The following is a 20,518-nucleotide window of genomic DNA, read 5'->3' as shown; positions in this document are numbered from 1 at the left end:
CATGCTGTATAGATTTGGATTTATAAAAAAATAAAACTTTTATAGATTCCTGTTTTGAGTAAACATATAAGTGTCCAGAACTTTTAAGGGATAGGCAACATGAATAAATATTACACAGGCTTCAATTATTTGATGATTTAATATTTAACTTACAAGTATTGATTAACAGATGGGGACGTGCTATTTGGATGGAAACTAACTAATGGTAGGTGCTGAGTAACAGCTGTTAGATTCAACGATTTTGTTCACGAACGTACATCTTAAACATGAAACAGCAGTAAGTCCAATGAACTCCAGAGCTGACATTTTAATGTGAGTAATAAAACGATGCAAAAAGCAATTTGATATTTCATTTTTATTATTTATAGCTGTCACTTGTAAAATAATTCATGAAAATGGAGGGTGGCAGAACTCTCTCAATGGTAAGTGGCACTGCTTACTGTGGTACTAAGCCATGCAGGCAAGGAAGGCCTCAGGTTCAATTTCTAATCCATGCTGAGTTAGCTGATCTCAGTTAGGGCAATAGTAGCATCGCACCACATCTTTGGGAAAGAGAGAAAAAATTTCAGCTAGGCTTGGCACTCCTGATCGTTAACTAGTAGTCTCTGACGGGCAAGTACACGTACATGAATATTGAATGGCAACAACATCAAAATTGACTGTTCTGATGAAAGGTCATCGAACTGAAATGTTAACTCTGTTTCTCTCTCCACAGATGCTGCCTGACCTGCTGAGTATTTCCAGAATGTTCTGTTTTTATTTCAAAATTGACTGTGATGCGCCCCCCCCACAGTTAAATTTTAATTCCCCCCCCCCCCGCCCATGATGGGCGGGAGAGGGGTGGGGGCGGGGGGGCGGTACTAAATCGCCAAATATGCAAAACCCAACAGCTGCGGCCTTCCACCGTTGGCTTTCCTGCCCTGCAATCAGCCAGCCTTTCAATCTGGCCGGCTGCCAGGTGGGAAATGTAGTAAAAAAATGATTCGGCGGGACCTCAGGCTTCCCGCCATTTCTGGGTTTCCTCCCCCCACTGCAAACACACTCTCTCCCCGTCTCCCTGTAAATATCGGGGCCTCAGTATCGTGTTCACACATGCAGGACAGTCACTTGGACGAGGTACTGAAAGGCAGGCAATGGCTGTGGTTCCACATTCTAAGTCAGTACCTTGAGATCTTGAAACATTTGCCTGAGGAAGGAGAAAATCTCCGAAAGCTTGTGAATTTAAAATAAAATTGCTGGACTATAACTTGGTGTTGTAAAATTGTTTACAATAAGTCAGTACCTTCAGGGGAGGAGGGGAAAACTATGTTTTGTTTAAATGGGACGGCAGCAATGATAATTTATCGTTCCCTGCAATAAACAGCCGTGTGACTCATGAGCTGCACCCACTTGTCAAGGAATTGTTCATTCATATTTGTTATAGTCAGAAGATAACCTTTAACTGGTAAACAAAAGTGAAACAGTTTGAATGGTAAGTGTTTGGAGAGTTCAGAATATTTTTGAGGGGTTTCCCTTAAAGCCTGATGGTTAAGATGATGGGAGATTTCATGATCTAGAACACATGAGAATCCCTCTGTTAGGAGAATTCTTTGATTGAAACAGAACATTTATTCATTTCCACTTTGGGGGTTTCCTGTACAATGGGCCTTAGGCCTTTTCCTAAGGGTTCACAATTAAAAAGAAACTTTTTTACAAAATGGCAGTACAATTAACATATCTTTCTAAGTGCCAGCTAGAGCAAAAATAGAAACAGGCTCAGGTTGTACCTGGAATCATGCAATATGAGCTTGGTTTGCGATAAGGACGAAACTTGGGTGTCATGTGTCAGAGTTATTTCATATTTTCATTTTCTGTAGGGTTACTAAAGTTCAGTATAGATTAAAAACCTGGGTAGTATGATTTGCAAAACCACAAAAAAACAAATTTACAGTGTGTTTTAATATAGAGAAGAAAGAAAGAACAAACTTACATTTATGTAGCGCTTTTCACATCCTCAGGATGTCCCAAAGTGCTTCACAGCCAATTAATTATTTTTGAATGTAGTCCTGGTTGTTTTGTAGGCAAACATGGTAGCCAATTTATGCACAACAAGGCCCACAAACAGCAATGAGATGAATGACAAAGGCAAATCATGTTTAACTAACCTGATGGAGTTTTTTGATGAGGTAACAGAGAGGGTAGATGAGGGCAATGCAGTTGATGTGGTGTATATGGACTTTCAAAAGGCATTTGATAAAGTGCCGCATGGTAGGCTTATCATCAAGGTAGGCCCATGGAGTAAAGGGGGCAGTAGCAACACGGATACAGAATTGGCTAAGGGACAGGAAACAGAGAGTAGTGGTGAATGTTTGTTTCTCGGACTGGAGGGAGGTGTACAGTGGTGTTTACCAGGGGTCAGCACAGGGACCACTGCTTTTCTTGATATATATTAATGACTTGGACTTGGGTGTACAGGGCACAATTTCAAAATTTGCAAATGACACAAAACTTGCAGTAAACAGTGAGGAGGATAGTGATAGACTTCAAGAGGATATAGACAGGCTGGTGGCATGGGCGGACACGTAGCAGATGAAATTTAATGCAGAAAAATGTGAAGTGATACATTTTGGTTGGAAGAACGAGGAGAGGCAATATAAACTAGAGGGCCCAACTCTAAAAGGGGTAGAGGGACAGAGAGATCTGAGGTATATGTGCACAAATTATTGAAGGTGATAGGGCAGCTTGAGAAAGCGGTTAAAAAAGCATATGGGATCCTGGACTTTATAAATAGAGGCATAGAGTACAAATGTATGGAAGTCATGATGAACCTTTATAAAACACCGGTTCGGGCACGACTGGAGTATTGTGTCCAGTTCTGGACACCGCACTTTAGGAAAGACGTGAAGGCCTTAGAGAGGGTGCAGAGAGATTTACTAGAATGATTTTAGGGATGAGGGACTTTAGTTACGTGGATAGACTGGAGAAGCTGGGGTTGCTCTCCTTGGAACAGAGACGGTTGCGAGGAAATTTGATAGAGGTAGACACAGTAGATAGAGAGAAACTGTTCCCATTGGTGGAAGGATCAAGAACCAGAGGGCATAGATTTAAGGTGATTGGCAAAAGAACCAATGGTGACATGAGGAAACCTTTTTTACACATCGAGTGGTTAGGATCTGGAATGCACTGTCCGAGGAGATGGTGGAGGCAGATTCAATCATGGCCTTCAAAAGAGAACTGGATAAGTACTTGAAAGGAAAAAATTTGCAAGGACACGGGGAAAGGGCATGGAGTGGGACTAGCTGGATTGCTCTTGCATAGAGCCGGTGTGGACTCGATGGGCCGAATGGCCTCCTTCCACGCTGAAACCTTTCTATGATTCTATACTCTATTCTTGTGACTTTGGTTGAGGGATTGATGTTGTCCAGCCCACCAGGAGAAATCCCTGCTCTTCTTCAAAAAAAAATGCCATGGGATCTTTTATGTCCACCTGAACGGGCAGATGGGCCCTTGGTTTAATGTCTCATCTGAAAGATGGCACCTCCAACATTGCAGCACTCCCTCAACACTGCACTGGAATATCAGCCTAGATTGCGTGCTTAAGTCCTGGAGTGGGACTTGAACCTACAATCTGCCACCGAGCCAAGCATTTGGTATATTATTAGTACAGTACTTATATGATACTTCATTATCCTTGAATAGATTTATTCTGACAAGCTCAGAAGGAGGCATTTATTTAATACATCTCAGGATGTCTGACCCTCACTCCCTTCAAGTATGCAGAATAGGTGAACTTACCTTACTTCACTGTCATATTAGCATATAAACAGTTCAGATGTTTGTATAAAATTACTTTCCCTGCTATTTTGAGGGGTTGATGTCTCTGCTAAAACAGCAACATCAATTTTCACAAACACATCAAACATTCGCTAATATCATGCAACATGATTTCTGTTTACAATGTTTTATTTAATTTAAATTATTCATTAAAAACAGCAATATACTTTCCTAATGAATCAAACATTTCACCTTTCTACAAGTCAAATCAATCAATCCTTGGCTTTCTGAACTCAGGAATGGCTCAGACATAAAGAATTAAAGACAAAATTTACAAATTTTAAGTTAATTTAATTTTAAAAAAATATAAAAATGAAGACAAACCAAAGTTGTCAAAAGGTCTTAGAGAGGAGCTTTTCAAAATTCCCCAGTCAGATATTTAGCTGGTAGGGAGTTATCTAGAGTTTTGGTAAGGGGAAGTCCAGTCAATACTGACATGCATTCAATTTTAGTTCCTTGTTCAATTGTTTCTCTTTTCGTTGCCCAGGATGTAATGATGCACCTGTGTTCAAAAGTTCCCTATTGGCCAACATCTTCATATGTGACACTGTGCCAGGCCTATGATGCAAGATTAGTCCAGGTACTTTCCATTGTTTTTAAACATTAACATGGATAGAACAACAACGCCCTCCCAGGGCCAGCAGTAACTAATAACCCTGCAATAAGATTAGAGAAAACCCATCTTCGTCTCCTAGCTACACCAATAACTTATAATTTAACATGTGACACAACAAGGAAAATATGGTAGATGTTGGTAGATAGGATAATAGAAGGCTGGCTGTGAGTTACAGGTCAGTAATTCAATCAAATGTTTGAGATAATATTAGAAACTATAAGGCTGAACTGCTGCTTAAAACTCATTGCTAGGCAATTAATCTTTATCAGTTTTATTCTCGTAAAAATATTTAACCTTTAATTATACTGTACTGTTATGAGCTGAATGCAGGAATTGAATGTATTCTTGAAACTGCAAGTTTGATCCCTATCTGGACCCATACCTCACTTTGTTTGATTGAGAACCTGCTCTGCCTGTTTTTTAAAAATCTTTAATTGAGAAATATAGGTGAAGGGTCAAGGCCCTATAGTGTAATGGACCATTTAGGCTGAAAGAGGACACAATACAATGTAACTCAAGCCACGATTGGTGTCATCTAATTTCTCCTCCTTGATTGACCTCATCTTCTGTCCTACTGTTTCTTTTGAGTTTTCCTGTGTATGATAAAGAATATAGTATTTATGACAGTCAAGGGAGGTCTGCAACCCAGTCTGTCTCACTATCCTTCCTGAAGGTGGAAGAGTGGGCAATGAAAGATGTAAAACAAGTGTACAGGGGATAGTCTGGAACTTTTTTTTATTATTTTGATTTCATTAACAGATGGAAAAAGATACTCACACCTATGGTTGAACTTTGCAATATATGTACACAACAAAGCTTTAAGACTGGTTGGTTAGTAACATTGGGAGCTTGTTAAAGATGGCCAAATCATTTAGCCATTTATCTAACAGCAGCAATATCAATTTACATTTGTATAGCAAAAGAATGTAAAAGAGTCTCAGAGAGCGGCCACACGATTTCTGGACTCGTCCCCGGCCCCAATCCCCAGCCCAACCCAACCCCTGGACCCACTTGGCAACGACCCAATTTTGCATATACTCTTCGCTGGCGGGGTCTGATGCCACGCTGGCTCCATTATAATGAGGACTGAGGCCTCACCATTCAGGCACAGGGACTGTACCTTCCGCCCCCGCATTCTGGGCCAATCTAGTACCAGTTTAATTGTCTGATTTCTTCAGTGCTTCTCCATATTGGGAATTGTGTAACTGGAATAATTTAAAACAGAGGTTATCAACTGAAAGAACATATTAAGGAGTACTCTTTATTAGGAAAGAAAAAAAGAACTTGCATTTATATAGTGCCTTTCATGACCTCAGGACATCCTGAAGAGCTTTACAACTAATGAAATACTTCTTCTTAATGTGCAGTCACTGTTGTAATATAGACAAATATGGCAGCCAATTTACACATAGCAAGGTCCCACAGACAGCAATGAGATACATAACCAGATAATCTGTTGGCATTTTGGGTGAAGTGAAGAATGAAAAACAAACACAGTGAATGTTAAATATCTGGTAGAGAGTTTGTCACTCTGTCTGTAAGTGGAATTTGCTGAGAAGTTGAGGAGAGAAGCTGAAAATGGCAGTGAAAGTTATATTCAGTCTAATGCTCACCTGCATCGCTTGCATTATCCGGGCAAGTTGTTAGCTTTCTTTCTGTCAACTTAAGTTGATTGTTTTTGTGTCTGAGGTGACCATTTTACAAGTGTTGCCCTGGCTGAAATTATACAACTCAGGGTTACATCAATAATCCAATTTTTCCTTGAACCTTCCAGGTCTGTATAGATGAGTACCACACTTTATGCTACATGGCCAAGGCAACTGATTTATGGTTTTCATGGAAAAATTAAAGGAATTGTGGAATTTCAGTCCTGAAATCCCATGTAATCAGGTCATGTGATCCTTCAAACAATGGTAAAAATGAAATTTGACTTTTTTAGTCATCATAAATCAGTAGACCTGCACATTGGCATCTTGTTCACCAGGAAACACACCAAGCTGATATGGGCTTGGTTTGGGAGGACCACTGTGAGGTCAGATTTTCCTGTTCTTGTGGCTGGGTATATGAGGCCACCTGGGCACAGTGAATAGAGGAAAATTGGGCAGATCACACATCTGTAAGGGACACCACTGATTTTCTGCCCATTAATATAAATATAACCTTTATAACCTCCTGCGCTATTGCCCACAAGGGCTGAAAGCTGGTGCCTGGGGCTGCATTCCCATCAATTTGGTTTCAGTCTGCTGTCAGTTTACCTCATCCTTCCACACACTTACAAGAAGCACTCTCCATCTCCTTTTGTGCATGTGTGAAGGCGACTGACTTGAAAGGTGACTTGGTGGCAAGGCTCACTCTTTCAAGAAAGATTAATAACGCTAACTGACAGCTGTGACTATTAAAAATCGTATTGAAACGTAGTTATCTTTTGACAACCGGTTTGTGTGCTGCATTCCAATATGTTTTGCACAGGGTACTTATAATAACTAGGACATCCCACCATTGATGGTGTGTTATCGAGATTCATTCACTCATGGGAGAGACTGTTATAAATCATAAGTGGCACATGACTCATGCTTCTTCTAAAGACATGAGAAAGGTCCCATAACACACCAGCATTGGTGAAATATCCTATTTATACTGCATGAAGCTCATGTTCATTTTTCCATGATAAATGATGCCATTACCATCAGCCTATCAGAATGTAGTGCTGACATATCAGTGCTTCTCTGATTTAGTAACTGGGTAAAACCAGTACACAACAAACCAGAGGCTGATCAATCAGCAGCTTACCCTCTCAAGTCCTGCTATCTCAACTTGACCCACAAGGTTGAGCTGTAGAAATGCTGCGGAAACAGAAGGCATAAGGTGGAGAAACCTTGAATCAATTTCTGCTCCAAGTACTGCACCAGCATTTTGTGACTTAAGAATGCCATTACACTATAGATATCAGCCTCAGATCAGTATCTGTGCAGTGCGATGCACAGCAGGCAGACCCAAGATACACTGTCAGCTGCACCTGGCGTTGAGCCCAGTTACAAAGCAGCTCTGTTAACGTGTTCTTACATACACGTACAAAGCTCCACTTCCAGGTGGGTGATTTTTAATCACGGGAGTGCCGATTTAGTGTGTCATTCTCTCATGATATTAAAAATAGTCCATATTAATGCTAAGAAGTTTCCAGAGTTGCTTGGGCACATTTATAACATGGTTGCAATAATACTACACCCAGTGTTAAGCTACTTATTATAAGTGATCATAGATTCATAGAATGCACTGTTAATTGTATCATGTGATTTATATCAATTAGTGTTAATTGTATTCCGGGTATGTGGCAATTGGGGCCCTCTTGTATCCTTTTTATATGAGAGCTTATCTGGAGTGTGGTGTGTGTATAAGGGGAATCTCTGTGAATAAAGGCTTGGAAACAACTAAAGACCAGGCTCTAGTGTTCTATCCTTCACCACATGGCGATCCAATTTTAACACGCACAGCATAGGAGGAAGCTGTGAGCCTACAGCACCCATGCTGGTGCTAGCTCATTTCCCTGTATCCTTATATAGTCTTCCTTTTCAAATGATTACCCAATTCCCTTGTAAATGATGTTACAGTATCTGCCTCAGTAACCATTTGTGGTAGGGCATTCATTGAATCGTAGGATTATCAGGAGGTAGTCTCACATCTCTCAGATTCAGTGTTTTCAGGAGTCGCTTTGGTCCCTGACTCCTGAGACATATTGCTGGTTTCAATGGTAACATTGTAAAAACTTCCATGATGGCCCAGGGTAAATGCATTGCCTGATGTAGAACTAAAATTACACCAATCAGAAAATTGCCATTTCGATGACGTTGCATTTGGCCGCTCTGAAGCTGCTTTTACATTGGTGTGAATGGGGAGTATTTGCAGCACAGGTCCCTGACGGAATCTTTACACCATCCATCTCGTACAGTTGACAGCACCTAGAATTATAGAATCTTATAGCACAGAAGGAGGCCATTCGGCACATCGTGCCTGTGCCGGCTCTTTGAAAGAGCTGTCCAATTTAATCCCACACCCCAGCTTTTTCCCCATAACCTTGCAAATTAGTCCTCTTCAACTGCATATCCAGTTGCCTTTAGAAAGTTCTGATGGAATCTGCTTCCACTATCCTTTCAGGTAGTGCATTCCAGATCTTAACTAACCCACTGTGTGAAAATATTTCTCCTCATTTCCCCTCTAGTTCTTTTGCCAATTATTTTAAATCTATGACCTCTGGTCACTGACCCACTTTCTAGAACAAACAGTTTCTCCCTATTTGCTCTATCAAAACCCATCATAATTTTGAATACCTCTATTAGGTCTTTCGTTAACCCTCTCTGCTCTAAGGAAAACAACCCCAGATTCTCCATCTCTCCACATAACTTAAGTCCCTCATCACTGGTATCATCCTGGTAAACCTCCTCTGTATCCTCTCCAAAGCCTTGACATCCTTCCTAAAGTGTGGAGCCCAGAATTGTACACAATGCTCCAGCTGAGGCCTAACCAGTGATTTGTAAAGGTTTACAATTGTAAACAATTTTACAACACCAAGTTATAGTCCAGCAATTTTATTTTAAATTCACAAGCTTTCGGAGGCTTCCCCCTTCCTCAGGTGAACGATGTGAAATGAAGTCCTCGAAATGAAATCGCATTTATAATTCACAGAACAATGCTTGGTGAGTACAGACAGTTTTTTCAACTGCCCGTTGCCAAGGCAATCAGTGTGCAGACAGACAGGTGTTACCTGCCAGGTCTCACAGAATATACAAATCACCAAAAAAAAACAAAAAACCAACAAACAAAAAAAAACAGAGATAGAGAGGTAGAAACATAGAAAAGACAGCAACTGACCCGTTATATTAAAAACAGATAACATTTGTTCGCTGGTGGGGTAACGTGTAGCGTGACATGAACCCAAGATCCCGGTTGAGGCCGTCCTCATGGGTGCGGAACTTGGCTATCAATTTCTGCTCGACGATTTTGCGTTGTCGTGTGTCTCGAAGGCCGCCTTGGAGAACGCTTACCCGAAGGTCGGTGGATGAATGTCCATGACTGCTGAAGTGTTCCCCGACTGGGAGGGAACCCTCCTGTTTGGCGATTGTTGCGCGGTGTCCGTTCATCCGTTGTCGCAGCGTCTGCATGGTCTCGCCAATGTACCATGCTCTGGGGCATCCTTTCCTGCAACGTATGAGGTAGACAACGTTGGCCGAGTCACAGGAGTATGAACCATGCACCTGGTGGGTGGTGTCCTCTCGTGTGATGGTGGTATCTGTGTCGATGATCTGGCATGTCTTGCAGAGGTTACCGTGGCAGGGTTGTGTGGTGTCGTGGACGCTGTTCTCTTGAAAGCTAGGTAATTTGCTGCGAACGATGGTCTGTTTGAGGTTGGGTGGCTGTTTAAAGGCGAGTAGTGGAGGTGTGGGGATGGCCATAGCGAGGTGTTTGTCCTCATTGATGACATGTTGAAGGCTGCGGAGAACATGGCGTAGTTTCTCCGCTCCGGGGAAGTACTGGACGACAAAGGGTACTCTGTTGGTTGCATCCCGTGTTAGTCTCCTGAGGAGGTCTATGCGATTTTTTGCTGTGGCCCGTCGGAACTGTCGATCGATGAGTCGAGCGTCATATCCCGTTCTTACTAGGGCGTCTTTCAGCGTCTGTAGGTGTCCATCGCGTTCCTCCTCGTCTGAGCAGACCCTGTGTATTCGCAGGGCCTGTCCATAGGGGATGGCCTCTTTGACGTGGTTAGGGTGGAAGCTGGAAAAGTGGAGCATCGTGAGGTTGTCCGTGGGCTTGCGGTAGAGTGAGGTGCTGAGGTGCCCGTCTTTGATGGAGATTCGTGTGTCCAAGAAAGAAACTGATTCTGAGGAGTAGTCCATGGTGAGCTTGATGGTGGGATGGAACTTGTTGATGTTATCGTGTAGTCTCTTTAGTGATTCCTTGCCGTGGGTCCATAGAAAGAAAATATCGTCGATGTATCTGGTGTATAGTGTTGGTTGGAGGTCTTGTGCAGTGAAGAAGTCCTGCTCGAACTTGTGCATGAAAATGTTGGCGTATTGGGGTGCGAATTTGGTCCCCATGGCTGTTCCGTGTGTTTGGGTAAAGAACTGGTTATCGAAGGTGAAGACATTGTGATCCAGGATGAAACGGATGAGTTGTAGGATGGCGTCTGGAGATTGGCTGTTGTTGGTGTTGAGTATTGATGCTGTCGCAGCGATGCCGTCATCGTGGGGGATACTGGTGTAGAGTGCCGAGACGTCCATCGTGGTGAGAAGTGTTCCTGGTTCAACTGGTCCGTGGGTACTGAGTTTTTGTAGGAAGTCTGTAGTGTCGCGACAGAAGCTGGGGGTTCCCTGTACGATGGGTTTCAGGATGCCCTCGATGTATCCAGAGAGGTTCTCACACAGGGTTCCGTTGCCTGATATGATAGGACGTCCGGGTGTGTTGGCTTTGTGTATCTTTGGGAGGCAGTAGAAGTCTCCCACGCGGGGAGTACGTGGGATGAGAGTGCGTAGGATGTTTTGAAGGTCTGGATCGAAGGTCTTGATCAGTTTGTTGAGCTGGTGGGTGTGTTCTTTGGTCGGGTCTGCGGGTAACCGTCTGTAGTGTTCCTGGTTGTCCAGTTGTCGGTATGCTTCTTTGCAATAGTCCGTTCTGTTCTGTATGACAATGGCTCCTCCTTTGTCCGCTGGTTTGATGACGATGTTGCGGTTGGTCTTGAGAGCGTTGATGGCGTTGCGTTGTGCTCGGGTGACATTCTGGACTGTCTTCTGAGTGCGGCTGATGAATCTGGCATTGACGCATTTCCTGATAGCTTGAGCATACATGTCAAGCTGAGGGCAGCGACCCTCCGGAGGAGTCCAGTTTGACTCTTTCCTCTTCGGTTGCTGTACCGCGGATCCCTCTGTCTGCTGTTCCGGATCGTTGATTGTCTCATTGGGTTCGCTGCTGAAATCTTGGGGTTTGTGGTAGAATTCCCGGAGCCTCATTCTCCTGATGAATTCCTCTGTGTCCGCCGCGAGACTAGTGGGGTCCATTTTGGTAGTGGGGCAGAAATTGAGCCCTCGGCTGAGAACTTCGATTTCGTCTGGTTGAAGGGTGTGGTCGGACAAATTGACAATAGACTTCCCTGTGGTTGCAACCGTGGTACCGGGGGAAGCTTGGTCGATGCTGGTGGTGATGCCGAGTTTCTCAAGCTTCCTGCTCTTGGTTTTCATGTAGGCAGCGTAGTTTATAAAGGTTTAGCATGACTTCCTTGTTTTTGTATTCAATGCCCCTATTTACAAACCCAAGTATTACATATGCTTTCTTAACTGCCTTATCAACTTGTGCTGCCACCTTCAAAGATTTGTGACTATGCACCCCCAGGTCCCTCTGCTCTTGCACCCCCCTCAAAATAGTCCCATTTAGATTATACTACCTATCCATATCGTTCCTCCCAAAGTGCATCACTTCACACTTATCTGCATTAAATTGTATCTGCCATGTGTCTGTCCATTTCATGTCCCCCTCAAGTCTGCTACTATCCTCCTTACTATTTACGACGTTGCCAAGTTTTGTATCATCCGCAAACTTCAAAATTGTACTCCCTATACCGAAGTCCAGGCCATTTATATATAACAAAAAAAACAATGGTCCTAATACCTATCCCTGGGGGACCCCACTACATACTTCTCTCTAGTCAGAAAAACACCCATTCACCACTATTTTCTGCCTCATATCCCTTAGCCAGCTATGTACCCAAGTTACTACCGTCCCTTTAATCCCATGTGCTTTTACTTTCCGAATAAGTCCGTTATGTGGAACTTTATCAAATGCCTTTTGAAAGTCCATATATACAACATCTACTGCACTACCTTCATCAACTCTCTCTATTACTTCATCAAAGAACTCAATCAGGTTAGTCAGACATGATTTGCCTTTAACACATCTATGCTAGCTGTCCCTTATTAACCCATGCTTCTCCAAGTGAGAATTAATTTTGTCCTTGACAACGGTCTCTCGTAGTTTTCCCACCCCTGACGTTAGACTGACTGGCCTGTAGTTACCAGGCTTATTCCTCTCCCCTTTTTTGAATAGGGGTGTAACATTTACAATCCTCCAGTCCTCTGGCACCACTCCCATATCCAAGGAGGATTCTGCTATCTCCACCCTTGCTTCCCTCAGCAACCTAGGATGCATCCCATCTGGACCGGGAGACTTGTTAACTTTGAGCGATGCCAATCTATTTAGCACCTCCTTTCTATCTATTTTTATCCTACCCGATATCTCTACTACCTCCCCTTCTGCTGCGACATTAATTTCATCCTCTTCTTTTGTGAAGACAGATGCAAAGTATTCATTCAGTACTTCAGTCATGCCCTCTGCCTCCACAAGAAGATTCCTTTTTTTGTCCCTAATTGGCCCCACCATTCCTTTAACTATCCTTTTACTTTTCATATGTTTATAAAAGATTTTAGGATTCCCTTTTATGTTACCCACTAATCTTTTTTCATACTCTCTCTTTTCCCTTATATCCTTTTTCAATTTCCCCTTGCACGCTCTGTATTCTGCCTGGTTTTCTACTGTATTTTGTACCTGACATTTGTCATAAACCTCCTTCTTCTGATTTATTTTAACCTCTATTTCCTTTGTCGTCCAGTGAGCTCTAGCTTTGGATGCCCTATCTTTCCTCCTTATGGGAACATGCTTGGTTTGTACCCGAACTATTTCTGCCTTGAAAGCCTGCCATTGCTCATTTACTGTTTTCTTGGCTAATCTTTGTTTCCAGTCCACCTGTGCTAGATCCCTTCTCAAATCACTGAAATTGGCTCTCTTCCAGGTGGGTATTTTTACCTTTGATTTTTCTTTGTCCCTTTCTGTAACAGCTTTAAACCTAATTATATTATGATCACTATTACCCAGATGTTCTCCCAGTGAAACACATTCCACTTGCCCTACTTCATTCACTAGAACTAGTTCCAGCACTGCTTCCTTCCTCGTTGGGCTAGAAACATACTGATTAAGAAAGTTCTCCTGTACACATTTTAGGAACTCTTCACCCTCCTTGCCCTTCACACTTTTTTCCCCCAGTTTATATTAGGGTAATTGAAGTCCCTCACTGTTACTGTTCTATTATTTTTACATTTCTCTGAAATTTGCCTGCAGATTTGCTCCTCTATCTCCTTCTCAATATTTGGGCGTCTGTAGTTAACACCCAGCAATGTAACAGCTCCTTTTCTCTTCCTTAACTCTAACCAAATAGATTCAGTCTTTGAACTTTCTATTATATCATCCCTCTGTAGAACTGAAATATTATCATTGATCAATACTGCCAGCACCTCCTCCCCATTCTTTTTTCCTTTCCTATCCCTCCTGAATACATTGTAACCAGGAATATTTAGTTCCCATTCCTGCCCGTGTTTAAGCCAGGTCTCTGTTGAAGCCTTTACATCATAACCCCATGTGGCAACTTGTGCCTTTAGCTCATCAACCTTATTTGTAACACTCCTCGCATTAACACACATGCATTCCCACACCGTGCTAGTCTGGCTTTGCTTTTTTCTTCCATCTAATTCCTGCTGTTTCTACACTTTTTAAATCTGCTGCTGTTTATCCCTCCTAGTTTTCTATGCACCTTGTCTCTCCTCTCTGCTGCTACTTCCTGGTTCCCCATCCCCTTACCTCGATGTAAATCTGCTGATTTGCTAAGAGCAGCATCAAAGAAGATCAATTTTTTGGGCCTTCCTGGGCCTCAGTGAATCTGGTGGGATTTCATTGGGATTACCGCCAGCTGCACAACACCCCACTGACCCCATCATAAAAGAAGCTGAGAGTAGATTTAATAATATTAGTAATTAACATGTATACACTTTGTATGAAATTGCTCTATTCTGCACCAGCTGATCTCAGCCACAGCAACAGTTGGGTTGTTACAATTGGGGGGAAGAAAAATTAAGGGAAAAATTCTTCTCTGCTAAAATAAACTTCTTGGTTGTCAACTTATTACGCTTTCCAATCTAATACTGTAACACAAAAGGCTGAAAGTAATGGCCTTTATACCAGTGATTGATATAAAAGAGAATATTGTGCAGCTTTGGTTAGTTAATGTATCAGCCAGCAAAGACGATGCTGACTTGATAATTGTTCGACTGAGGTATTATTATACATTCCCAAGAAAAAGCAAATGATTTCATTCATTGTTTGTTGTGTAAAACCGATTTGGAGATGGTTGTCAAGCATACGTTGTCCCTAGGGGTAATGTAGCTGAGGATTGATGAACTGCAGCATCACATTTAGCTAATGGTTATGCAAAGTTTAGAACAGCTGTGTCTCCAGGGCTACAGAACCCTGAAGGCATATAAGGTAACTTGGAAGGAGTTTAACAATTCTTAATCCCTGTTTATAATCAGTCAACTCAGACTGGAGCTCACTTAACAGCTGATTCAAAAGAACCCTTTAAGCATTGAGTGGCCTTTGTAGCTATAAAGCACAAACATATTTGTATTAAATTTGTTGCAAACATTTTTTCTCTAAATGTGATCTGATGAATAAATAGATTTGGTAAAATGCTTGGAACAGTTCTTAAAATCTCAGCATTGAATTAATGACAAAGTTATACTTTGTTGTATTTTTAGAGACCAATCTTCAGCAGACTTGAAGCCTGTGGCCCATCTTTAAAACTCTCCTGTGTACGATCAAAATATTTCAATCAATGGACTGAGTGATATGGCAGAAATAATTCCAGGACTGATAGGATGAAGTAATGCGTAGGTGGACAGTGAGAAGATACTTTATTCTAAACATCAATTTCCGAAGTGAGTGATATTGCAATTATGTGAGCGTTCTTGTTTTTTTTTAAGATGAAGTTGCAGATTAATGCATTCATGATTGTGAGAAAGCAGCTCCCTGAAGAGCAAATACTCATCAATGGCTTAATAACAATCAGGCTATTCATATGACATCAGTTTTTGTCAAAATATATGTATCAAAGACTTTGTGAAGTATGTTGAAGAAACAAAATCATTCCAGGTGGGAGTTAACAGTTCAGAAATACCTGACATTATTTTGATACGTCCCATTACTACTTTGATAGATATATTAATAGAAGGACAATTTGGCTGGGTTTTGATGATGTTGATGTCTGTGGAAGAATCATAAGCAGTAAGGTTTCCCACATATTTTCCCAGACTTAAGCACTATTGAAAAGTTTAACATCCACACATTATTCCTCCTTTATATAAATACATTAATTGCAGTTTGTAAACAATCTCCAATAAGTCAACATCCATCAGCATATTTTGATGATAGCCAGTGGATCTCCCATGTCATTGCTGACAGTATGTCAGAGCACATAATGTTTTATACGGACAAGAGCATTCATTGTCATGTCATTTACAATGTACTATTCTGCTACTAAATTAGAACTGTATATAACTATAAGACCACAAGGTCTAACTGCTGTACCTTCCTGAAATCAATTAAAGGCTAATAGTTCCTCGGCCAATCCTTGAGGTCAGTAAGAAGTCAGAAGAAACCATCATGAAATGACTGGCTTACTCTTTATACTTTTTTTTTCAAAGTGTGACACAAAAAATTGACATGTGTGACAAAGTGTGACTCCTGAAGTGTGACTTAAACATCTAAAAGAACCTTTCTATGTGCCAATAAATCACCCATGGTGCTGTTTATGGTGAGTCAGAGATTGCGTCATTTTGTAAGGACGGGAATATAATACCATGTAAACCACAATGTTTTATTCTATTGGTAAAGTATGGATGTGTGTCCTCTTAAAATGGTAAAGTCTAATTGATGTTAAGTAACCCTTAGGTAGGCTCATTCAAAGGTTAATTACTACTCAGACTGGGGATCAGAACCCTAGCTTTGTTTGTGGGAGCCTGCAGACATTGTGGCTCTGGTATTTTCTGGTATGCTTTTCCTGTACATTGTAAATGTTTATGTGCATTTTATTTAACTATGAAGCACAGAATTTACATTAGACAGTTTGTAACAAGTGTGATGGACATCTGGAGCTTGATTTTGAAAGGGCAGCGGGATGGCAGCAGGGGTGGGGGGTCAATGGACATGCGGGTAACCCGACTACAAAAATCTTACCATTTCCCACGCAATGCCCTTTATGTGGCTTCCGGGTTTGCCGTCCGAAGGTTGTGCAGTGGGCGGACAGCGCACTTGCATGACAGGTTGTCAGCTGGAGCAGCTCAATTTAAAGGGCCATTGCTCCAATGGCTTTTGCTGCAGCAAACACCAAGAACACACAATATGGAGCAGCACGGGGGCAAGGCTGCTCCAAGGTTCACTGATGCATCACTGCAGCAGCTACTGGCTGGGGCGAGGAGGAAAATGCGGTTTAAGATGGTTCTACCACTAAAATCTATAAGCCCACCAGGGAGCAACTACTTTAATTGTTCAGATCAGTAAAAATTCCTATAGATCAAAATAGTGTTAAAATGATTAAGCTGGGGGTAAGGTACCAAATCTCACTGCACCCATAACACAAGGGACATTTATTAAACCCAAAATGCAAATACCTACATCAGGAAAATAAAAACACTCACATTTGGCATTGTAGATGATTTATATAAGTCTCCAATCATGTGCGTTGGAAACTATGAAAGTTGTACCCAATATATATCTAAGAGCAGGACAAACTGTGTTTGATTAAGGACCTGGTACCCATTTATCTAGCATGTCAAATAAGTGCAGTAGCCTTAACAAATTGCACATATTTTCTGCACAAATTGGTCGCCAATGCCAACAATGCAATGAAACTGAATGAACATATACAGCTAAAATGGCATGACTACTAAAGCACCCTGTGTTAATGACTGTGTAGTTCTACTAACATTAATTCAGCTCTATTGTACTGTTGGGCACATTCATTTCTCTGAGTCCACAGTCCAGTGATATCATCAGCAGTCAATATTTAAACAGATTACAGATATATATATTTATTTATATAAATAAACAGATACAAAAAGGTATACACTTCTTTGGAAAACAGTTTTTAAAAAAAAAGGGGTCCCCACAGTTAAACTGACTCAATTTTCCAGCTGCAATGTTGATCTCAGTGTATATTGAGCTAGCAATATGTCTCAACTCCTGTCATGGTAGAACATGATTCTCTCTATCACCACTGCATCTACACTATTCATTACTACATAATTTTGACTTCTTAGACTGATAATGCAGTGGTTGGTGGTGGCAGTGCAGATGTGCTTTGGTTGCAGATGACCCGTGTTATCAGGTGCTGAGCCTTACTGTTCATCTTGTGTGCACAGTGTGCTGTTATGTAACCCGGAAGCACCTGTGGCACTGAGGGCCTGCATGAAATAATGATGCCAGTAGATAGGCCCTCATCTATTTCCATCTCTACTTACTCCTCCTCACTTACGTTCAGTGATTCACCAAGTGCTCCCTCCTACAACTCACCGACTGAGCCTTCTAGAGTGAATGTATCTGTGCTGATGCTTGGCATTGTAGGAGTGAGTGACCTAGGGTGTCTGTGAAAGGTTAAGTTCAGGATAAACATTGGGTCTTTGGCACTGCCTCCTCTTTGACATCTGAAGAATAACATATTTAAGATTGCTGGCAGTAAGAAACAGAAGAACTCGCATTTATATAGCGCCTTTCACCCTTCAGGATGTCCCAAAGTGTTACATAGCTAATTAAGTACTTTTAAAGTGTAGTCACTGTTGGAATGTAGGCAAATACAGCAGTCATTTTGCTCACAGCAAGGTCCCACAAACAGCAATGAGATAAATGACCACATAATTTATTTTTGGCGGTGTTAGGTGAGGAATAAATGTTGGTGAGGACAGTGGGAAAACTCCCATGTTCATCTTCAAATAATGCCATGGGATCTTTTACATTCACCTGAGAGGGTAAACAGTTTGATGTATCATCTGAAAGGTAGCACCTCCAGCAGTGCAGCACTCCCTCAATACTGCATTGAAGGTGTCTGGCTAGATTATGTGTACACGTCTCTGGACCGGAGCTTGAACCCATGACCTTCTGATTAAAAATCAAGTGTGCGAACACTGAGCCAAAGTTGACATGTTAACAAGACTCTCTAATGTGTTATGCTGCATTCGTGCCTATGTATAAGGGAGTGAATGAATGAATTAGTAGGGAGATAACAAAGAAAAAGGAAAGAATGATACTAGCTGCTGGCTTAGGAGAGATCTCCAATTTTATAACCCAATTTCATCTATTGCCCCCAGTACTAGAATCTGGAGTGCCCTCTCCTCATAAGGAGTCAAAGACTTTAGATTTGGTGAATCCTCTCTAGTCTGCATGTGCTGCTCCTTTTTTTATTCAGTCTTCTCCTGCAAGTAAACAGAAAAATGATCTACATTTGAATGAGAAAAGATGTGTGTCACCCAAGTGGCAAACTCAGCAGTTATATTGTGTGAGTCCCTGAACTTGCAGCCAGTCAGGTACCATGTGTTGGTAGTAATGTAGCACTCTACATTGTGGGCTCAAGCTCTACTCCCCATGGAGTCTAAGCTGGCTCTCCAATGCTGAAAGAGTACTGCATTGTTAGAGGTGCTGTCCTTAAGATGAAACATTAAACTAAAGCCCTGTTTGTGTATTCAGGTAGATGTTAAGATCCGATGGCATTATTCAAATATTCTTCTCTCGCACACTGCCATAAAAAAAAACACCCAAAGTAACTGTCATTCATCTCATCGCTGTTTGTTTGATCTTGATATGCATAAAATGGCTGTCACATTGTTTTTCTTTGTTCTCGGGATGTGCTTGATGCTGGAAAGGCCACATTTATTACCCATCCCTAATTTCCCTGAGAAGGTGGTGGTGAGCTGCCTTCTTGAGTGATTATTTTTACCACTAGTACTTTCATAGTCATTTTTTCCCCAGTTCTAGCTCACAAATTACCAGATTTATTGCATTCAATTTCACAGCTTTACAATTTGCTTTCATAAAAAAGGAAAAATTAACAGGGCAATGGGGAAGGAGCAGGGGAGTAAGACTAATTGGCAGCTCTTTGAGAGAGGCACAGGCACAGTGGGCCGAACGGCCTCCTTCTGTGCTGTATGATTCTGAATCAACAGTTGCTGTACTTAAATTAATTCATTCTGTGTGAACCATTCTGAGATGTTTTTGAGAGAAATGGTAAGGCAACATTTAAATGCAAGTCTATCTTTCTTTAACCTGGTACATATTCTGACTACATTCAACCAATTATATATCATGCCTCATCTATAGGATCAAATAAAATAATTTGTTAATAACGTGCCCCCACACTGCAACTTAATGGGGTAATTTTGACTTGAGGCGATTGTTTAAAACACAATGGAAACAAAAATCGGGAGAGGTGTTTAATGGTTGGCCAAGCCGATATTGTGCATTTTACACCACCATCTCAAGTCAAAATGATCCCCAATGTTTTTATGATGCTTTTACAAGAGTATGTTTGACTTGAGACCATCAATAGTTACCTGAGAGTGGTGTCCTCAGCCTACAGTGTAAGCAGCCCCAGTCCCTATTGATGAAAAGATGGCACCTTTCGATTGCACTGTGCATTCTGTTCAGAAAGTATCATCTGCTTCAATAAATAAATAAATAGTGAATTTGCTGCGTTACTTAATGAGAGATACTGTGATTTTCAATTAATGATGATTTTAATTCAATTTTGTTAAAGTAGCAAAAAGGATTTAGGGTCTATATTCATTTCTATATAAAAGGACTTATTGTAAGGTATACAATATATTCCTAATTGGTTATAGATGATTGCAGATCTGTTGTCTCTCTTGCAACAATCTTCCTGTCGATTTCAGGTCATTTTAATATTTTTTCTTAATTGGCCAGTGTTTTTTGAATCAGGCTGAACTAAGAATGGGATCATCAGTCAGTACATCACTACAAAAGTAGTTTCTGTAGACTTTTCGTGAGATGAAACAACTATGACAGCATACAATGTGCTTTAATTTAGTTACGGTTTTCAATTAAAAGTCCTAGGTAAAGAAGTTCTGCCTTTTTTAAGGAAAATAGTCTATGTGTAAGACAGATCCCATGGCAGTATTCAATGAAGAGCAGGGATTTCTCCTGGTGTCCCGG

At 41.3% G+C, this 20,518-nt stretch overlaps 2 long non-coding RNA genes across 3 annotated transcripts in view; one reads left to right on the top strand and one right to left on the bottom strand.

Moving 5' to 3' along the window:
- Nucleotides 1-4,534: 4,534 nt before the first annotated feature.
- The window catches only part of LOC137342841 (uncharacterized), a 28,643-nt gene continuing 12,659 nt past the window's right edge, over nt 4,535-20,518 (top strand). Inside the window, exons 1-2 of the long non-coding RNA XR_010967362.1 lie at nt 4,535-4,604; nt 15,058-15,237. This is a non-coding gene — a long non-coding RNA (uncharacterized lncRNA). The remainder of the gene's footprint in view (nt 4,605-15,057; nt 15,238-20,518) is intronic.
- LOC137342843 (uncharacterized) overlaps nt 5,221-20,518 on the bottom strand; it is a 30,758-nt gene continuing 15,460 nt past the window's right edge. Inside the window, exons 2-3 of one of the 2 annotated variants that reach the window (XR_010967364.1) lie at nt 19,900-20,006; nt 5,221-5,634 (exon numbers count right to left, since the gene is read on the bottom strand). This is a non-coding gene — a long non-coding RNA (uncharacterized lncRNA). The remainder of the gene's footprint in view (nt 5,635-19,899; nt 20,007-20,518) is intronic. The other variant, XR_010967363.1, reaches the window with a different exon arrangement.

This window comes from Heptranchias perlo, chromosome 26 (genome assembly GCF_035084215.1).
Source record: "Heptranchias perlo isolate sHepPer1 chromosome 26, sHepPer1.hap1, whole genome shotgun sequence".
Taxonomy (NCBI): Eukaryota; Metazoa; Chordata; class Chondrichthyes; order Hexanchiformes; family Hexanchidae; genus Heptranchias; species Heptranchias perlo.
Note: the sequence above shows the minus strand (reverse complement) of the source record. Positions and strands in the feature narration are given on the sequence as shown.